Genomic DNA, 14,055 nt, shown 5'->3' on the forward strand with positions numbered 1-14,055 from the left:
CCCCAAGTGTTCTCCAAAGATGCACTTGAAAATGCTAACTTAATTCCAAATCAAGTTGAGAGGAGTGTGCTCATCACTGAGCCGAAGTGTTTGGGCGGGTGATTGATGGGTGCAGGCAGTGCTTTGACACCTCAATATTGCATGTGGCTAGCAGAATTGCACGGCACCAAATCGGCCAAGAGTAGTCCTGTTCTGGCTTGATCTGAACAGACTTTTACCGTATGAAAATACTTAACTGTGATTACTGTCTCGATGTCTGCTTAATGGTTGGGTGTCCATCCTGTGCGCATACTACTCTCAGGTTCATTTTTGAGCTTCTTCCACCAGACACTAATTAATGGGAAGGCTTTTCATAATGTGCTTCCCAAGTTACTATATTCCAATAGCAAACTCTCATTATTTGTTTCCATTAAGACAGAATACAAAACACCCTCAGCATTCGAGAATCCTGTGTACTTTTGTCATTTTGACACTTTCTCTGTTTCATTTACTTGGTCCCTTCATCTGGTCAGTTCTGAACAGGACTCTGGCAGATTTAGAACCATGTGCTTTATTACAGATACCTGATTTTGATTCAGCACTTCACTTTGTGAGCTGCACAAATGAAACCATAGTATATTAAGTTCCCATTTTGACCTCCATCCCCTCCCATAAGCTACTTCATTTTGCCAATGAGCTTTTTCACACATAGCACCAAAATTTGGTTTGATGCTATGTGAAAAAGCCTTATGCTGCCCCTCCCATCTTTAAACCCTCCCCAAGTTTGACCAATTGCTTTTCAACAGAGGGCAGTCCAGTGGTGATACCTATTTAGGCATCTTATCTGTTCTCTCTCTCTCTCTCTCTCTCTCTCTCTCTCTCTCTCTCTGTGTGTGTGTGTGTGTGTGTGTGTGTGTGATGCTGGGTCCCAAAGTGATATACATAAAACAGCTTGCCCTAGACAAAAAATAAATAAATGAGTATTTGTGGCACAGGTATAAGCATAGTAACAAGCAAAGGTTGGTCCATTAGGGCAAATGGGTCCCCACCAATCTTAGCCTGCCTTCAACCAGCTCCCACCTGCCTGTCTTCTTCCTTGTATCCTGTTTCAGGGCTTCCTCTTCCTTAGTCTCAGTGTTGCTCCTTGCAGAACACAGCCCAGGGAAAGATAGGGACAAAACCAGAATTAGCTGACTCTGCCTGTCATTGGCTCTGGAGCTACCTGCTGTTGATCTCTGCCCAATTTGTCCCACTGGGCACCAGCTACCACTGATAGTAACTCAGGAAGCTGTCTAAGTCAGACCAGTTATCCATGTAGCTCAGTACTGCCAACATTGAGCGGCAGAAGCTCTGCAGGGTGTCAAACCAGATGGGAACTTTTTTTAGCTCTACTAGGAGATGTCAAGGATTGAACTTTGGGCCTTTTCCAGACAAGGAACATATCATTTTCAGCATGCAGAAATAAGCAAATTGATTTCTTGCATCATCTAATGAGCTTCAGCAGTCTGATAATTAAGTATCATGTTGGTTTAGTTCTTTACATTGCTTTTTTCTTTTGTCCTCTCAAAGCTGCTGTGAGTTATAGATCTTCTGTTGCTTTCGTCTGTACCTGCCTAGACTTTGCTTCTGGGGAGCATTCTATTTCATGGCAGCACATGGCATTATTACAGGACACTTGTGTCTTAGAGGGACAAGGAGATGATATACATCTTTCAGTCCCATTTTTTCCTCCAAGAGCATTTTCAGACAGGACTATACAAAAGTTTAAAATTGAACTTCACTAAGTCGGTCATCTATAGGGGTTCTCAAACGTTCTGTCCTCAGGCCCCACCTCGGATGACTGTAAATTACTGAGGCTCACTAGTCACAAAATAGCATCATAGTTTGGCATAATTGACTGCAACCTAGTGACATCATGTTATAGTGATATCTAATCCCCCTTTTAGCAATTTCTAGGCATATCACGCAGGGATTTCCTTGTAGCTTGGAGTTTACTTTTCCTCAAGTACAGACTTTGGCTCTGGAAATACTGTGACTCTGCTTTACTATTTCAGTAAGAATTTGCTGATTCAGTGCCTCTAAGTGAAGCATCTTAAGGGGAAGGGTATGATGCAAATGTCATCAATTGGCCACTGATGGAAGGAGAATGCTGAACTAGATGGACCCTTGGTCTGATCCAGCAAAGCAGTTTTTATGTTCTTAGCTCAAATCTGCTCAAACTAATGAGAGGATTTAGAGTTTGCACAGCACAGCTTGTATCTTAATGCAGCTGAAACCTTGTATTTTTAAAAAGTGGTAATGGTACCCTTTTTATTTTTCATGCATCTCTTCTTTCAAAATCACTTTGGTCCATAGGAAATTGCTCCTCACATTCCCTAAGCATACATGGTTATGTGGGGACTTCATTAAACTTTACAAGATAAATAATATTTTGTAAAACAATGATTTCATGAGAAGTGGTTTTCAGTGTTTCAGTTTATTGTGACAGCTGAGAAAAGGGCAGGCAGTTAGATGAGAACTGTAGATGGGGCTGATTTTCCTTAAAGAATTAATCTTTGCAGCCCCCCTCCCCATATTTGAGTGATTCCTTAGCTGGCTCTGGAACATAGTTCATTCACTGATACTCCCACACAGTTGTCAATCTCATCATTGTCTGGTTCTTTTCTTCTCAAGAGATTCAGAAATTGGTGCTAAGCGTTGGTCTCTGCTTACTCCTGCTGTTGCCCAATTGAATAATCTCTTCCCATGCCTCAGGCAAATAATAGTGATGGATGGCTAAAGCAGGCCACTGAGGGCTACTTTGTACAACTACTGCTGTGCTGTCCTTGTGGCTTAACTGAATTTTATGGTTACCTGAATTTTTCCTCATAAGCACAAAATACAATTTTGCAGTCTGCCTAGTATGGATTGAGCAGCATGGTGTGCCACCCTAAATATGACACTCTTATTTTTCTTCCCAGATTTTCTTCCCAACACTTGAAGAGAATTGGCCACCTGACTAATTCATTGGCCATGTTCACTTATAAGGATAAACCAGATTTTCTCCTTTCTTGTGGTTTAGCTAGTGTACACTGTCTGGTCGCTTCTCCTTCCTCTCTTGGTGCAAGTGGGAATAGCAATCCTGGAAGTAGGGATGGAAGGAGCCATCAGTTTTGGTTCTGTCCATTTCTTGTGTGTGTCCCCCCCCCCATATTAAATTCAGTTTTCCATATTTCTGCAGTGATTTGCAATTTCTTTTTAAAATCCTTATGAAAATCCTTTTCTTCTGTTAGCTTCACTCTGGGTTCTGCGCAAGGCACAGATGGAGGGGAAGTAATGCAGAGAGAGGAGTCACTGAGCATGTGCTGCAGCACACCATACTTCTTCCTCTCTCTTCTGCATCTGTGTCATCATCAGAGGCAGGGCAGCATGCTGTTTAATTGGTAAAGGTACCCCTGACAATTAGGTCCAGTCGTGGCCGACTCCAGGGTTGCGGTGCTCATCTCGCTTTATTGGCCGAGGGAGCCGGCGTACAGCTTCAAGGTCATGTGGCCAGCATGACTAAGCCGCTTCTGGCAAACCAGAGCAGCACACGGAAATGCCGTTTACCTTCCCGCCAGAGTGGTACCTATTTATCTACTTGCACTTTGACGTGCTTTCGAACTGCTAGGTTGGCAGGAAGCATGCTGTTTACTGCCCCACTAACCTGCCACCCAGGCCACTTGCCACCCCTACCCTGCATCCAGGTACTGGGTATTTATTGGAATTGGCTGCAACTTCTTCTGAGTCTGCATTTGACAGCAAACAATGGAATACGTGAAAAGGGTGTGAGGCTGCTAATCCTAAGCAGGCTCAGCAGGAGGTGAGTTTTCTGCAGACTAAGCACTTCTCAAGTTGGGCTGTATTTTAGGAATGATTGTTTATATAATACGTCTGAATATTTAGCTTGAAAAGACAAATAGTTCTTAATAGCTTCCAGCAAAGCAGGAGCAGCCGCTCTCAAATTGTGGAACATTAGCACAAGCAATGATAGAAGGCAGTACATCAAATGTACGTAGACGAGAGAACCCATCAGACATACTGTACTCTGACAGCTTTCTTTATTTTTATTTTTAGGTCAGTATCTACCAGGTAGCTGCTCTGAGAATAGAAATGGCATGATGCGGTGGATATTGCATGTTTTCCTCCCAAGTAAGTGATATATTGTTTTGAACACACCCCACCCTCCTGTAGGCATGTGCAAAAATATAGCCAATATATTTTTTTAACCACAAAGCAGAAATGTTGGAAGTAGGCTATACTTTTATGGTGTGATTAAGGAGATAATGAAACACTCGGTTGCTTTCTAAACTTGTTGGATATTTGCTGCCAGAATTCTGTAGCCTGGGCAAAACATTAGTATCTCCTACATGATCTTTTAAAAAGCAGACCCTGAAGATTATTTGTTCTGTAATAGAATGATGCATTGTCTTGACTACATTTTAAATTAAGAAAAATACTTGCATTGGCTCAAATCCACTGTGGTTATTTCCAGGTTTCTGCCCATCATACCCTTTCCAAGGAACTCTGTTTCCTTCTTCTCCTGGTTGGTTTCCATCCATCCCAAACAGGCACTCAGTGTTACATGACTACTAAGCATGTTCTAGCCTTATTGAACTATTCTAAGGGATTTCCCTGCCGCGCCAATCGGGGTTGCCCTCCCCTTAAAAAACGTACTTCTGCAAATCTTGAATTTCCCACAATCCTGATGATGCCTCCTTCTTGTATGTGGATGGTGTTGGTTTGTCTCATTCAGAAAATGAATTTTTACATGAAAATTAAATTGCAGATGATTTCTTTGTGACCCATTCGAAGTAAAACGGTGAGCTCTGAGAATTGAATAATAAGTGTGGCACTTTGGTGTAAGTGCATTCTCTTGCAAATATGCTAAACTGAGTTAGGACAACATCATATAATAATAATAAAGATCGTATTTCAACCAGTTTCTTTCACTTAGGCACAGTATGTATTTAGCTGTTTTAGGGAAGGGCACTGGTTCAGTTACAGAGCACATGTTTTGTAAGCAAATAATAATAATATTAATTTATTATTTATACCCCACCCATCTGGCTGGGTTTCCCCAGCCACTCTGGGCGGCTTCCAACTGAAAACAATACAGCATCAAGCAAAAGGTCCCAGGTTCAGTCCCTGGTATCTCCGGGAAAGACTAGGAAAGTTTCCTATCTTGAAAGCTTCTGCCAGTCAGTGCTGTAGACAATAATGAGCTAGATGGAACAATAGTCTAATAGTCCTATGTCTCTCCCGGCCTTACCTGAAGATGCCAGGGATTGGACCTAGGACCTTCCGCATGCAAAGCAGATGCACTAGCATTGAGCTATGGCCCGGGTTTGATGGTTTGCTTCACCTTAAGATACCATTATTACAAAGCCAACCACAAACCATGGTTCAAGGCTGGGCAGCAATCCACACTTGGTTGGGGCAAAAGAAACAATCATCCTTGATTCAGAAAGAATATTAAGCCAACCTCTTGCTTGTGTAAAGAGGGTTCTCTGCTGTGTGTGCTGGTACACATTGTGGATTAATCAAGCTTAGTGTGGCATGTGAACATTTTATGCTCCCTGTCTCCAGCACACTCAAGAAAATTGTGCTTTCTGTGTTCTAAAATGTTTCCTCTAAGAATAAAATAGATGAAACCAGATGTTTCAGAACTCCAGTATCCATGTGGGACTGCACACACACACATACCACTTTTCATCTCATCTGGTTCTCGAATAAAAACATACAAAATTTAGAACATGAATAAAACATCAGAACAGCATCCATGGTGAAAAGGCTTCATGAATTAATTTTCTTTTCACCTGGCATCTGAAACTTAGTAGGGACCATGCCTGCCTGCTTTCTAATGGGAGGAAGTTCTGTAGTGTTGGGTGCACTACACTGATTGCATGACTCAGTAGCATAAGTTGTGTTTCTGGTCCGTGGGGGACAACTAATAGTGTTCCCCCAAATAATCTCAATGACTGAGCTGGGACATACCAGGCAAGTACCTTCAGCCTAGTCCAGTAGCAGATGGGAAGTCACTTCAGTTCTTTTGATGGTATCATGTGTTGGTGGTAACCACATGGAGTGCATTGCAGTAATCCAGTATTGAGGTTCCCAGTTCATGGACTACAGTAGTAAGGTATATAAAGTAAGTGGAATCAGGAGAGATGCATATCCTACTGCAACTCCATCATCTTTGTTAGTATAGTAATAAATCTACTTTTGTCAGCTCAGAGCTAGTTCTGTAATACCAGTAAGGGGAAAGTCTCCTTCATTGTTCCATTGAAATGATAGCTTGTGTACAGTTAAGAATTCTCCATATTTTAGTTGTACATAGGTATCTGTAGTTGGTTTCTTTCTGGTGATTTTTTAAGGGTATTTGATCTTTGCAATCAGTTTGAGAGAGAACTCAAGATGAAGATGTTATGCTGAGTGGTTGTTATCCTAAAGAGACTTCCCATCAGTTTGAACAAATAATAATTTTAGGATATTTGGCTTAGTAAAATTAAGCTCTTCTCTCTCTCTTTTTACAATCAATTGTTGGATTTTCGTTTTTACTTAATAAGCAAGAATTGTTCCATTTAGCACACAATAAATGACACAGAAATGAGCAGGAAGCAGCTAATGCTGACTAATAGAGAAAGGTTTATAAGTGCACATAGCCCCTCTTAGAGTTCAGATGAATGTGCCAGGATTTTCAGTTGAGACTTAGCACAAACAAATCATCACCCCTAATCCAACAGGAGAATATGTACATGCAAAACGGGTGCTTTATGTGTGTTCCCTGGGCTGGGAAGTCTGATCCAGAAGATTGCATTGGAACAGCTCCAGACAGATTGTTTGCAATCACAGCAATCATTTGTTCAGGGAAGAGAGTGATGCTGTCTGGCAAAATACCAAGAATAAGAGTGTTTGCCTGTATGAATGCAGGTGACTATTTTACCAAGTGGTAACTTCCCATGAGCTGACTGGCTGTTTGGCATTGTCCCTGAACCTGCGTGGGTGACCAGACGACTTCTTGACTAACATAGTAAGACATGCATTACAACATATTAATAGAAGATGGATGATAACGTGGTAATTGTGTCTACTCAATGTAGTATTCTGCCAAGTAGTAAAGAGAATTTCATTACACTCTTGTGCATGATCAGAAATCTGGGGAAACAGAGTAAAACTGACATGATGATACCATTGACCAAAATTTTGTAGTGTTAGAGAACACACACCAGGGGTAATTTGGCTATAGTGGTACCTCCAGTTATTAACTTAATTTGTTCCGGAGGTCCGTTCTTAACCTGAAACCGTTCTTAACACGAGGCGCGCTTTCACTAGTGGGGCCTCCCGGTGCCGCCACACTGCCAGTGTGCAACTTCCGCTCACTTCCTGCAGCAAAATTTGCTACCAGGAGCATCTACTTCCGGGTTAGCAGAGCTCATTACCCGAAGCGTTCATAAGGAGGATGGTACATAACCCGAGGTTCCACTGTATTTATATGGACTGAGATGACTGTTTTACTGTGGCTTCATGCACACCCTTGTAAGAATTTTACCAGTTGCTAAATTGTATTCACACTGAGTCATGTGCCTTAAATAAATTACTTTTTACACTGTAATCCCAGCCTTTCTCCTAGGAACTCAGGGTAGTTTGCAATATGTTTTAGAGGCAGCGTCCTCTCATTATATAGTGGCTGGGTATTTATACCCCAGATGGGTGGGGTATGAATAAATTATTATTATTATTATTATTATTATTATTATTATTATTATTGCAACAAAAACCCTGTGAGGTTGATCAAGCTGAAATAGTGTGAATAGATCATCCAGAGAGCATTCACACCAATACCTATCCAGTTCTAGTCTGGCACTGTAACCGTTAAATCACACTAGCTTTCAAGTCAAATAAGCAGCAGTTAAGCAGGCAAGGTTAACAGGTAGCAGGTAAGAACAGGAATTGGGCTTTATTTAATATTAGCAGAAATCCCAGGAAAGAAATGCGAGGTGTGCGTAATCTTAAGAGTGCAGGTAAGAGAGGAGGGAACTGCAGTGCCATGGGATTTTACCACATAGCTTTGCAAAGAGATCAACCTCAAGAGTCAGTGAGTCTGAACAGCAACCAGCCTTGAGATTTTCATCTTAGACAAGTGAGTTCTATAAAGTCATGCTTACACAATTCCCCAATGCTGTTGAGTTGTGGTGTCAGCCTTTCACTACTGTAACAGTTTTCCTCATATAATGATAGCTGGTTTTCCTATTGGGCCTTGGAGCTTGAAAATGTTTGTTTGTTTGTTTGTTTATGTATTCATATGTATCCCATCTTTCCTCCAAAGACATGCTTCTACCGTTCCCCATTTTATCCTCACAACAACCCTGTGAGGCTGAGAGACTGGGCCTGGTGCAAGGTCACCCAAATGAGTTTCATGTTTGAGTGGGGATTTCAGCACTGGTCTCCCAGTTAGTAGTTCCTTGAATCAGGTGACACACCTCTCCCCAAAGCCTGGCACTTTCTGTCATGAGAGTGAATATTTACCTCTTAAAGCCCATGATAGTATGAGTATCTGGTTATATATCTCATTCCAACCAAAAGACTAGATCAACAATTGCTCTGTGTAGAACATGCTCCTCTCTGTTTCGGGAGACTTGTTCCAAATTGGTTGCTGACAATATCGAAATGTTTAAAGGTCAAGCATTCTCTGGCTAGGCGGAGTCTTTGAAAGCTAGTCTCCTCTGTGCAGAAGTTGTTTTGGTTCTGTGAAGAAGGAAAAGGTTTAGTCCAGAGTCTGTTGCCTTAAATGGGGTTGTGTCAGATTCGTGACTTCTCTTGAAGACAATCCCTTCTTCTGACAAATGGTCCCAATCAATAATAATTCCACTATTTCACAATCTTACACATGCTCTGGTTTTAACTTTCTCCTTTTTGTGGTAAGATGACTTTGCTTTAAGTTCCAGAGTCTTCATCTGAGCATGCTATCTATTTATATCTCTCTGAAGATTATTAAAACAACCAGATATATGAAATGCCCTGGTGCATGTTCCTGGAATTAATTTTCCTGGAGTGTCGCAAATAACATTTTAAGCAACTTGGATAATGAGGGTGTGTTGTTTTCCCCATTCCACTGGAATGAAAACAGTGATAAATTCAAAGTCTTTGTTTCATGCTAAAGATTTTGCAAGGATAGTTGTCATTTGGAAGGTAGTGCCAACATGGTTTTTTTGCAGCACTTCTTAAAATTGAATGTTCATAAGTATTTTCATCAGCACTGGCACTAAAAATGCTTTGGAAAAAATGAACCCTGTTTTCCTCCTTCCTGGTTCATGAAACTTGATAGGGGTTTGCTTCCAAAATAAGACAAAGGGAACTCTTAGAAAACAAAGTTACAAACTGACATGGAAATGCAGAGAATTCGAGATTGGAAAAATGTGAAACGGAGAAACTGAAATTGACACATTCTCTTCTCCGTACTTCATAGGACTGGTATCCAAACAAGAGATATAAGCATGTGGTAGAGAACTTTGCACACAGCCAGACCTTTGATCCTTGGTTTTTCCAGCTACAGTTTCCACTGTTGAAGAGACAGGCAGCTTTTTAAACTGCACAGCAGCTTGTCTAGCTGTGGTTCAAATTGCTGCAGCGAAATTGGAAACGAAAGCTTGGGCTTTCTGCCTCTCTCCCCACCCCTGCCCCTGCCCCTGCCACCATGTACATACAACCTCTTTTGTATCTTGTTCATTAGATAGGGAGGTTGCAAATAGAGAGACTGTCCTATCAGATTCTGCTTCCTCTGGAAAAACAAAGCTGGCTTCAGATGTGTTCTGATATTTGCATCTGTTCCCTCAATAGGGTGATATCATTAATACAGACGTGCAGATGATGCCGCGTTGGAGCTGGATCAAAATGATTTCATACACAATATGGTTCACTGCAAGTTCATTTGAAACATTAGCATTTGGGCTTTGACTAGTGTCTAAACCACTTCACTCTGCTTTGATCTTTTATAACAGTTTTTGTCTGCTTGTAGCTGATTATCTTTTTATTCTGCCACAGAATGGAAGAGGGGTCTGGTGGGAGGGAGCTAGAACAGTAGCTAGGCACTACTAGGCTTCCAGAATGGGTTCTCCCTTTTTAAAAGAAGCCTAGCTGTTAGCCACTTAACCTTAGTGAGAATAAATGTCTTCTCTGTTAGATAGCTTGTGAAATTCCATATCCAAGCCACATTGTAACACATAAGTATTGCGCAGGTGCCTGGGAGATTGCCTAGCTTTATCTGCAAGGTTGCCTCGGGAAGTTCAGAGAAGATTGTTAGCACTCAATGTTCCACCAATTTTACGCACGCCACGCTGGCCTTTTCTGCATCGCTGTAGAAATAAATCAATAAGGAGGGGATTGTCTGTTAGGGCCATATCATTAGCATAATTAATGTTGCATATATTGGCTTAATTGGCATCAGACATAGAGCAGCATTGTGCATCTGCAATATGCAAAGTGCAGATGGTGCTTCTCATACTGATTGCTTTGGGGAACATCACTAGGAAATTGTTTGTAGTGACTTAAAAAATGTGACCAGACCTTGTGACTGTTTTGTTTCTTCACTGGGAAACAGCTCCTGACACACACACACCCCGCAAAAAAAAATATGCATTAACAATGGGTTGGATCCAGAGTAACCTGTTAGTTAACTGAAGTTCCATTGATTGCATTGGAAACAAAGTTCAACTAGCTTACTTTGAAACTAATGCCCTTTTGTTCCTCCAGCCTGTTACATGTTACTTTGGTGGGAATCAGTGTTGCCCTTTTGCTCCCCATCTCACTTGCCAATGGTGCAGTTCGAAACACATTTTGAAGCCAGTACTTACAATGAGAGATCCTTTGTACATTTATAAATAGTTTTTAAGCAGTCCTGCCTTTCTTCAGGGCCACTCAAATTGGCTACTTGTGCTTGGAGTAACAAAGTTCAGTGCAACTGGAAGACAGTATGAACCAGCATTTGATATGACCCCCTCTCTATTCAGAAGCAAGCCCTATTGAATCCATTGGTGCTTACTCCCATGTAATAGGTGTTAGGAATGCAGCTTTGCTTAGTCACGCTTTTCTTTTATTGAAATCATTGGGACTAAATCATGGTTTAGGGTGTATTCAACTAAGTCACACTCAAGCGTATAGCCACAGATTTCAAGTGATCTAATCTGAGTGTGATTTAGTTGGATACAACTGTATATCTGGATTCAGCTTGTGATACTCAGAAACCAATGACTGAACTTCAAAGCAAGGGACATTCGTAGTTTATTTTTTTCTTCAGTGGGTGAAAGTGTGGCAGAAAGTGATGAAGGATAAATACAGATTTTTAGCAGTCCAAAATGAGATCAGCTAAATCAGCTTGTATTGCACATGATGCATCTATTACAAACTTGTTTCCTGAGCTAAGAAACTGATATAGTGCATGCATGTTCATATTGCAGAGAATTCACCTGGAAATAATCAAAAGAACCTTTGGGTACTCCCTTTGTGGTTTGCTCAATTTGCATCTTGTACTCTTGGCACCACTACATATTCCAAAAGGTTTGGATCTTCACATTATGAGGAAGCATAAATTTTATTCAAGACTCCAAAAAAGGGGGGCATGGAATTTCACTGGCATCAAAATATATAATTTCACTTTGGAAATGTCTCAACTCCCTCAACTGTTCCTCATATGGCTTGGTTTCCAGCCCCTTGATCATATTGGTTGCCTTCCTCTGCAAGATGACGAGGAACCATTAGTGAGAATTAGTGAAATGAGATTCATCTGACACGACTTGGTTTCGAGAAACCCATGCTGGGTCTAAGTATTCACAGCATCCTTTTCTAAGTGCTCACAGACCAACTACAGGCAACAACTGATTAATGCGTGTCTGAAAAACATGGGATTGAGCACGCACATATGGCACTAAACTTGGAAGTGACCTGAAAAGTCACTCGACACATCACAAAAAGGGTGGAATGGGGTGGGGGGTGGGGGGTGGAACAGGGCAGGATGGGTGGGGCAACCTTATATGTGCACTGGGTCTAGAAATGGAACCCCCACACAAAATGGTTGTCAACTGTATTTCATTATGTGTTCTATGACCTTTCCTAGCATTGACATAAAGCTCACCAGTTGGTAGTTAACCTGGGTCTTCTCCCCACCCCCTCCCTTTTGAAGATGGGCAAAACTGCCTTGGTGGTCCCTTTGTGATCACAGGAAAGTTTTAAATAGAAGCTGCCATTTGTATCCTTCATGAATCATGCATTCATATCTCTCTCTCTCTCTCTGTATGTGTGTTACATTATTAATCTCTTTTCTGAGTAATTCAAGAGCTGCCACTAAATGCAAAACTAAAGTCAGCTTTTAAAATACCATGGTCTTTTTCTCTTCTCTCTTTCCCTGATATAAGCAGAAATAAAACTACTAGTTCATGTGCATATAAAGAATTATTTACTAAGATCCAAACAAATTAATAATAATAATAATATTTAGCATGATGAAATAAAGCTAGCAGCATGACTTCACTGCTGTTAGGTAAAAAATATTTTCTAGAATTGCTGCCGACATAGCAAGTATTTTATCTTCAGATTAATGATCAAAGTTTTTTTTTACTTGGCATATAGTATCGCTCTGGGGTAGCTGTACTGGAAGGCACAAAATAGGCTGCAGTCCTTACACATGTATCACAATGCTTACCTGCATTTATACAACCAATAGGAAGGATGTTATTAAGAGAAAAAATAAAACTCTGGGAGGATCTTATCTGGAGTGTTTTTATATGACCAGTCACCCACATTATCAGCAATGGTCATCACTATTGGGATATGGGGAAAGTGAGGGGCTTCCTTTGTTTTTGGACTACAGTGCCCATCATCCCTGGCCACTGGTCGTGCTGGCTGAGGCTGATGGGATTGTAATCGAACAACACCTGAGGGCCCACAGTCACTTCATAATGCCCTCTCTAAATCTGGTCTGGAAGATTGGGGATGGGGAATCCCAGAACAGATTTTGGGGGTGCACAAGGGGAGGAGAGTCTTGTTGCAGAAATCCTTTTGCTGATCAGATGGTTACTTAGCATTACATTGGATGCAAGCCATTTTACTCTTCCAGGTGAGCAGTTGCCCTTTCCAACTGAAATTCTCTCAGGGCTGAATTCACTCATTTATGTTCTTCAGGTGATTTCTAACATTTCGATGGCTCACAGGTGAATAGCCTCTACTTGAAAGCATCGCGTCTGAGTTGATATGAAATGTTGGACTATGAAATTTGATCTGCAGCACCTGACGTTCCAGTAACCACATGATGAATATCAATGGATGAACTGAACTTTCTTCATATCCTTTCCACATAATCAGGGTGACGCAACCACATTTTATCCTGGCATGATAAAATGAGTTGCCCTGGGACAGCAGAAATGAGAAGAGGCACACTCTGGCCCTCACTGCCTGTCCAAGGGACAACGGACAATAGGAGGTTTAGCCTCTAGGAAGAACACTACGGCAAGGGAAAGATCATTGAGATAGAGAAGGAGTAGCTGCAGGGAGTGTGCTTTGCCTTCCAGAAAGAACTTTGCCCAAATTGGTCATTGTCCTAGGAGTATAAAAGCAAAAGGAGCAAGGCCCTGGCAACTGCTAGCAACCAGATGAACAAGACCTTTGAGCAGTTCTTTGCATTGCTTTGATGTATTGAAAACTGCTTTGGAGATCATTTGGTCAAAAGGCATGGTGTGAATTGGGTCAGGGTGAGGTGGTCCACCAGATGTTGCTTGGTTCTAGCTACTGTCTTTTCTGCCCGTTGCCCATGGCTGCTGGGGCTGGTGAGAGCTGGGAGTCCAATAACTACTGGTGCAGTGCATATGTTCCCCACGCACTAATATAATGCATTTTTGCATGTTATATATCTTCATTCTTATGCACATTCCCCCCCCCCAATATGATTTTTGTGTGAACATTGGCTGGATAACTACGTCACAAAATTCAGATAAGTGTGTTTTTTTCCAAGGGATTGTTGTGCTTCAGAACACGAACATACATACACACACAGAGAGAGAGAGGGGG

General features: G+C 41.5%; 1 protein-coding gene across 4 annotated transcripts in view; it reads left to right on the forward strand.

The window, feature by feature from the left end:
* The window catches only part of SULF2 (sulfatase 2), a 273,848-nt gene that overhangs the window by 14,212 nt on the left and 245,581 nt on the right, over window positions 1-14,055 (forward strand). For 2 of the 4 annotated variants that reach the window (XM_083508022.1, XM_083508021.1), the window contains exon 2: window positions 4,075-4,149. The exons of the other annotated variants lie outside the window; for them this stretch is intronic. The gene's annotated coding sequence lies outside the window, so the exon portion shown is untranslated. The remainder of the gene's footprint in view (window positions 1-4,074; window positions 4,150-14,055) is intronic. 4 annotated transcript variants of the gene reach the window in all.

The sequence above is a fragment of the Podarcis liolepis genome, assembly GCF_965112155.1.
Source record: "Podarcis liolepis genome assembly, chromosome: 6".
Classification (NCBI taxonomy): Eukaryota; Metazoa; Chordata; class Lepidosauria; order Squamata; family Lacertidae; genus Podarcis; species Podarcis liolepis.